This window comes from Panicum hallii, chromosome 4, assembly GCF_002211085.1.
Source record: "Panicum hallii strain FIL2 chromosome 4, PHallii_v3.1, whole genome shotgun sequence".
Classification (NCBI taxonomy): domain Eukaryota; kingdom Viridiplantae; phylum Streptophyta; class Magnoliopsida; order Poales; family Poaceae; genus Panicum; species Panicum hallii.
In genome coordinates, this window is record NC_038045.1 from 35840638 (window position 1) to 35847398 (window position 6761).

At 44.7% G+C, this 6761-nt stretch overlaps 1 non-coding gene across 1 annotated transcript; it reads right to left on the reverse strand.

The window, feature by feature from the left end:
• Positions 1–4548: 4548 nt before the first annotated feature.
• LOC112891278 lies at positions 4549–4655 on the reverse strand. The gene has a single exon (XR_003228499.1). It is a non-coding gene; the product is annotated as a small nucleolar RNA R71 (small nucleolar RNA).
• Positions 4656–6761: the final 2106 nt, after the last annotated feature.

The window sequence follows — 6761 nt, forward strand, 5'->3', positions numbered from 1 at the left end:
CTTTCCTTGCTTTTGGCATTCATATCATATAATTCCCAACACTTGCTGAGTACCAACCATAAGTGTACTCACGCTTATTATAATTGTTGCTTAGAGGAGAAAGTGATGTGAAGTCTTTTGAAGATGATGATGTGTTCTAGGCCTATGCAACCCCCGGTCGATTGCCTGTGAAGTTTGGAGTCTTCATTTCCAGGATAAGCTGTAGAACTTTGATAATCTTTGTAGTCTTTTAATTCTCATTTTGTGATATTGTTGCTGATTATTCACTGATGAAGTCACTATATTTATGGAACTTGATCCTGGCATACATATAGTTATGCATTCGGTTTTGTCCTTTTAAAACCGAGTGTGACACTATCCCATGGTTAGATGAGGTAGGCGGCAGGTGGTGACAGACCTGTCCGTCCAGTGTAACCCTCCCAGCTCGGGTAGTTGTGATAGGAGACCCATAAAGTAGCCGAGTTGGCTGGCGGCTCCTCTACCAGTCATGTGTGGTTCTCCCAGTAGTGCCTGCGAGCCTAGGGCTGAGGATAATCATGTGTATGTGTACAAGTGTATAATATGAGTTGTATATCTAGATAGAAGTACATAAGTCCGGAGTAGCTAGCTTTCTTCTTCCTTTCTCCCTGCCTATGCCTTTGCTTGAGTTTGAGCTTGAGTAACTTATGTGTCACACTACCTCATTATCCATATATTATCTTACCCCTATTTATGCAATTGAATATTCAACCAAGATTTGATCATCAACTTACCTATTCTACAACCGCCGCCTTCCCTGCGAAAATATAAATGCAGCACCCGAGATTAATCACGGGTAAAATACTACAACGGTAATCCGTGCGCTTGCGGATTTATATGTGATGTAAGAAATACCACACGGCATTTCCGGCACCATTGCTAGGAAATAATGATCCTATTGATGATGCTAAGAAACGCCAACAAGCATTTTTGACGCCATTGCCGGGGAAGGCACTGGTTAAAAGAATGGAAAAAGTTCTTGATTAATCTCTTAGTTGGTATTCATTGTTTAAACAGTCTAATTTGGCTTTGTTTTCTCTATCTCTCTGATGTGAAAATAGGGTAGTGTATGACTGGTTTTGATCTACAGCAAAATTTCACTCAGGATCCGAAGTCACTTTTGAGAAAAGTTCGACCTCGGGTCGTACCTTGTCACACCCGGTTTGGAAAAGGCAACGGAATGCATCCCATATGTGCGCTAGGATCAAGTTCTGCACATACAGTAGACGTCACAAGTGAATATCCGAAACAATGCATTAACAAAATAGAGTATAATAGTACTTTATTACATGATCGACAGTCTTAATCTTAAACGAATAAATAAACGCCGATAAATAGCAGCGGACTTCAACTTCACATGCAGATGACTGGAAGACATACGCCTAATATTCTTCAAAATCTTCGGGGAACACCGGACAATTATCTTTTTCTGAGCAGCATTGTTTTTAATAAAGCAAGTGTGAGTACACTTATGGTTGGTACTCCGCAAGTGGAGTAAATTATATGACATGCAAGGCTATAGTTAAGGTAGAGCTGACATGGTTTGACTGCGGTAAGCAATTTTAGTTGGTCAAGTTTTAATTAGGCAAGCATTAGCTAAGTGCAAGTATATACCTACCCTTAAACAAACTATCTAAGGCAAATTAGTCCACAACATAATTAAGTAAATAAATAAATAAAGAACATCGATTTAGACCATCTTTAAGTTTAATTATCATGTGAGTGTTCAAGCCGCTCTTAACCGTGAGCACGGCTGATATATCAGTTTTCACTCTGCAGAGGTTGTACACTTTACCCACAATTCATATTTTTCTTGATGCCCAGGTTTGCAAGGCCCTTAAACACTTCCAAGATGAGTGGCAGGGATTCACTACGAGGCCTTTACAAAGATTCCCTAACTTATGACAATCCGCTAAGGTTTCAAGTCAAAGCGATCATAACGCTCCCTAATGAGGCAGACGCCTTACCCATGACCATATCACACCCTCAAGAGGACCAAGCTATACCCCGACGATGCAACTCCTTTTGCCCTTTCGGTGAGATTATCATAAGGTAGAGTTTCTAATTAATTAGCCAAACCAGAGCCATGTAGTATTGTGGTTGCACTATTTTCCTAGGTGGTTCTCCATGTTCCAATTAATTCAATAATCTTATTTATCACCAAAAAAATATTCCAGAACATGAGTAAACCAGTGTAGCACGATTTTCAAGTTATCCAACCAAAATCTAAGTACAAGCAACTAGCATAGCTACAACATAAATATAATAACCCAGGTTTAATCAAGGAAGTTTAAAAGAAACTAGGCACATCCTTAGTTTGGGATCCATCATATTCTAGACACATGCATGCATATAAAATAAATGTGTGCATTTATAAAGTTATTGGGACTGAAGTATGATTAAGGACCACTTGCCTTGGTTAACAAACTGCTGCTGCTCGGGAAAGTCTTCAAAGCTCGGCTCTTGCGGACCCTCGAACTGCGTATCGTCTATCGTAGCACACAAATACATACAAGCAAAAAAATACAATAAATAAAAACAATACACCAATCAATATAAATACAACAAAATAATGTAATAAAGCTACTGCATATGTTGTAAGGATCGTGTGAGCGTGAGAATCGATGAAAACGGAGTTAAAACGAAGAAATTAGGGCTAAAACATGATCCTAGGGGCTTATGTGTAGAAGATTTGAAACTAAAAGGGCTCTGACAGAAGAAACCAAGGGCTAGATCATAATTAAACCTTAGACTTAGGGGTTAGATTGTAAAATAGAAAGATCTAGGACTACGGGTTCTATATTTGAAAAAGTCAGGGGCCTAATCAGAAGAAAAAGGATCTATTCATGAATACTTTTGAACTAACATGGACTGCGGGTTGATTTCCAGAAAACTTAAGGGCTAAACCGCAAAAAGATGATGGGTTGACCGGTAACAGATCTGTTTGACTCAGGTTCCATTAGATTCAAACCATTGGATCTAGATCCAACAGCCAGGGACGCGGGGGCCGTGCGAAGCGGTGGCGGGGAGCGCCGGCGACGGGTCAGGCGGCGGCACGCGGTGGAGCTTCGCAGGGAAAATGTGATAACGCATTCCTGGCCACGGCTAAGGCTCGGGTCTGGATTGGGAGGTAGCACGCACAAAGGGGAATCCAATTGGGAGGTTAAGAAGGAGAGATGGCGGCCGTAGATGGCGGCCGGCGGTGAGAGGCGGCTCGATATCCTCGGTGAGGTCGTGCGAGCACGGGGGAAGCGAGAGAGAGAGAGAGAGAGAGAGAGAGAGAGAGAGAGAGAGAGAGAGAGAGAGAGAGAGAGAAAGGAGTAGCGGCCGAGCGTCCTCACCACCCCGTGGAGCTTCTGGAGTACTCATTTGTCGGCGGGGAGCAACGGAGCGACGGTGCGGCGGGTTCCCAAGGCGCGGCAATGGCGGCGGTGGAGCGAGCTCTCGGGGCTAGGGTTTTGTGTGCGGAGGCGGCGGATGTGGGTTCAGAGAAGCTAGGGCTGGGGTCGGCGCCTTAAATAGGGGCAGCGGCAGCTCCTGGGTGTGCGGGCCCAAGGTGGAGCGCGGCGGGGTCGAGCCGGACTCGGTGCGAGTCCGGGTCTGGCGCGGGGGGAGGAAGAAAGGCCTAACAGGCGGGCCCCGCCTATCAATGCAAGAGAGGGAAGGAGGGAGGGGGAGCGCACGGGCTTGTGGGTCGGGGCGAGTGGCTATTGGGCCACGTGCGGGAGAGGAGGGAGAGAAAAGGAGAGGGAGGGGAGGCCGTGGGCTGGGCCGCGAGGGGAGAAAAGAAAAGGGGAAAAGGAAAAAGAAAATGGGCCGGCCCAAGAAGGAAAAAGAGAGGGAAAATAAATGTTATTCACATGCATTTGAATTTGAATTTGAATTTTAAATTCAAATGGAAAACAACCAATAAACAATGCAAAGAGCATGAAATGCACAAAACCTATGTTTCCTTATATTTCTTTTTATAGATAAATAAAATACTATTAAGTGGAGGTAAATGTCCTAAATTCAAAAGTATTTGAATGAACCTTATGAATTCTAAATAGAATCGAGCAAAGTTTGTTTAAACTCCTAGTTTGAAAATTAGGGTGTTACATACCTCCTCTGGTTTCACTCTCAACAGTCGAACAAGTCATTATTGCTCCATCAACTTCCAGCACCATGGCCTAGAAGACGCTCAGTGAATTCTTTGCTCCTTCCGCTAACAATGTCTCAGACGGGCCATCTGTCAACACTGGAGTTGAAAATTTCAAGATTAAGACGGGTCTCATTACGATGGTGTAGGCCAGCCTATTTTGTGGCAAGGCCAATTAGGATGCCAGCGCACATCTCCACCAATTTCTAGAACTCTATAGTACTTTTGTTATCAAGGGAGTCACTCAGGATGCAATCTGACTCTGACTGTTTCCGTTCTCTCTTCTAGGAAGAGCAAAGCGGTGGTTTTATGCCAACAGAGGTGCAGTGGACTCATGGGAGAAATGCACCAACGCATTCCTCGCTAAATTCTTCCCGATGGGCAAGACCAATGCTCTTCGAGGGAGAATCTCCAGTTTCCAGCAGGCATCTAATGAGTCAATCTCTGAAGCATGGGAGAGGCTTTATGAGTACATCCTCATGTGTCCTCACCATGGGATGGATGATTGGCTTATTCTTCAGAATTTCTACAACGAGCTGACTCTAATAACCCGCAACCATATCGACGTTGCTGCAGGTGGTGCTTTCTTATCGCTAACCGTTTATAGGGCCAAAACCTTGATCGAGAAGATGGTGTCCAACCAAGGTTGGAATGATGAACATCTCCAACCACGCCAACGGGGCATGCACACTGTCAAGGAGACGGATATGCTAGCCACTAACCTTGACCTCCTCCTAAAGAAGTTAGATGAACATCCCCAAGACAAGGCTCCAATGCAAGCACTTCAAGCCTTAGACGCTCGCATGACGTGCGAGGTCTATGGGAACATTGGACATTCAGGGAACAACTGCCCTGAAACCCATGAAGATGTCATGTACATGAACAACAACAACAACGGGTTTCGTCCACAAGGAGGTCAAGGGTGGAATCAATCGCGCCCCTACGACCAAAGAGGTAATGGTAATTCAAGTTCAAGCAAAAGAGGCTGGCCGCCAATGACAAATCCCTAAAGACTATTCAGGCAAAGATGGATGGCATCTCCTCTGCTATCAAGAACCAGCTGAGCTTCAACAAAAATGCTTGAAACTCAACTAGCTCAGCTGGCTCCCGCTGTTCCATCTGCTGAAACAGGGAAGATTCCAGGGCAACCCGAAGCCTCCCTGGAGAGTATTAATGCGGTAACAACCAAATGGGGTAAGCCATCACGTGGTCCACCTTTCACTAAGTATGCAGAGAAGCTCGCACGCTCAAGGAGGGACCGCCAGGGAAATCTAGTAGCACCAAGGGCAGAAGATCCAGGATACCCGGTGATCAGCTGCTCAATTTACAATTGCCACTTAATCAAGCCATTTGCAACCTTGGAGCGAGCGTTAACATCATGCCTAAGGTGATATTTGAAAATCTATGTTATCCTGCTCTTTCCCCAACTTGTATGTGTGTGCAGTTGGCCGATTCAACGATTCAGTACCCCCGAGGGAATAGTAAAGAACATTCAAGTACAAGTCGAGGATTCCTTTATCCTTGTAGATTTCGTAGTCCTTGACATGGAAGGAGACTTGGGAATATCACTCATTCTTGGGTGACCATTCCTAAGAGACACCAAGGCCAAGATCGATGTTGGGGCAAGAAAGATTCACCTTTGCATCATGGGCTGTCGGTGTTTAACCGGCTGCCCACCGAGGGATATACCCAAAGTGGTGAGTTTTGGGTGAGGGGACGCCGAGATCAGGAACTCGAAGGTGTAAGGAACACAAGTCTTTAGACAGGTTCGGGCCGCACGGAGCGTAACACCCTACGTTCTGTGTGGTGGTTTGTATTCCTTTTGGTGTAGAATGACCTAATGATCTTCTTCTCTTGAGAGGGGTCCCTGACCTCCCTTATATATTCGAGAGGCCAGGGTTACAAAGACACCAACCAATACCAGCTAAGGAATCGTACCAGAACATATCCCGAGTAGATTCCTCCTGTATCGGTTAGCCTCATCTCCTATTTAAGCGGGATAAACAAGAGATAAGCAAAATGAATAAGAGATAAGACGGGCTTAATCTCTTAGACTATATAACGTGCCCAGCCCGGTGGCCCCGAGTCTGACAGATGATGTTCAGATTCCAAACCAAGGAAGAACGGATGTACCTGATTCATCAAGATCATGAAGGAAATGGGTTGTGGGTAGAACCATGGCTCAAATCCGATGATCCATCATCCACACCACCTAAACCAAAGAAGAGTAAGATGGTGTGGCGTAAGAAGAAGACGTCTCTATCCTCAACCTCCTCTCGCCAGATACGGACGATAGGACCTGAAGTTAAATAGGTATGGAGAGGGTTCTGCTCATTGGACCTTAAACTAAGAGCTAGCTTGGTGGAGGATCTCCACCAAGTGAATTGTATCTTTACTGCTTTCAATAAAAATAAAAACCATAAAAACAACAAAAATATTATCTGCTTAAATTTCTTTTCCATATGTGCGGTAAGAATACTCTAGTTTTCCTAAGTTGAAAGGAGGAATAATTGCCACTCGTACTCGTTGTTTTGCCTAGTCTCAAACATAGTGTTCTCCTAAGTTTGAGCTTGTTGGCTGCTTAAACCTTTGCCATGAACCTGAA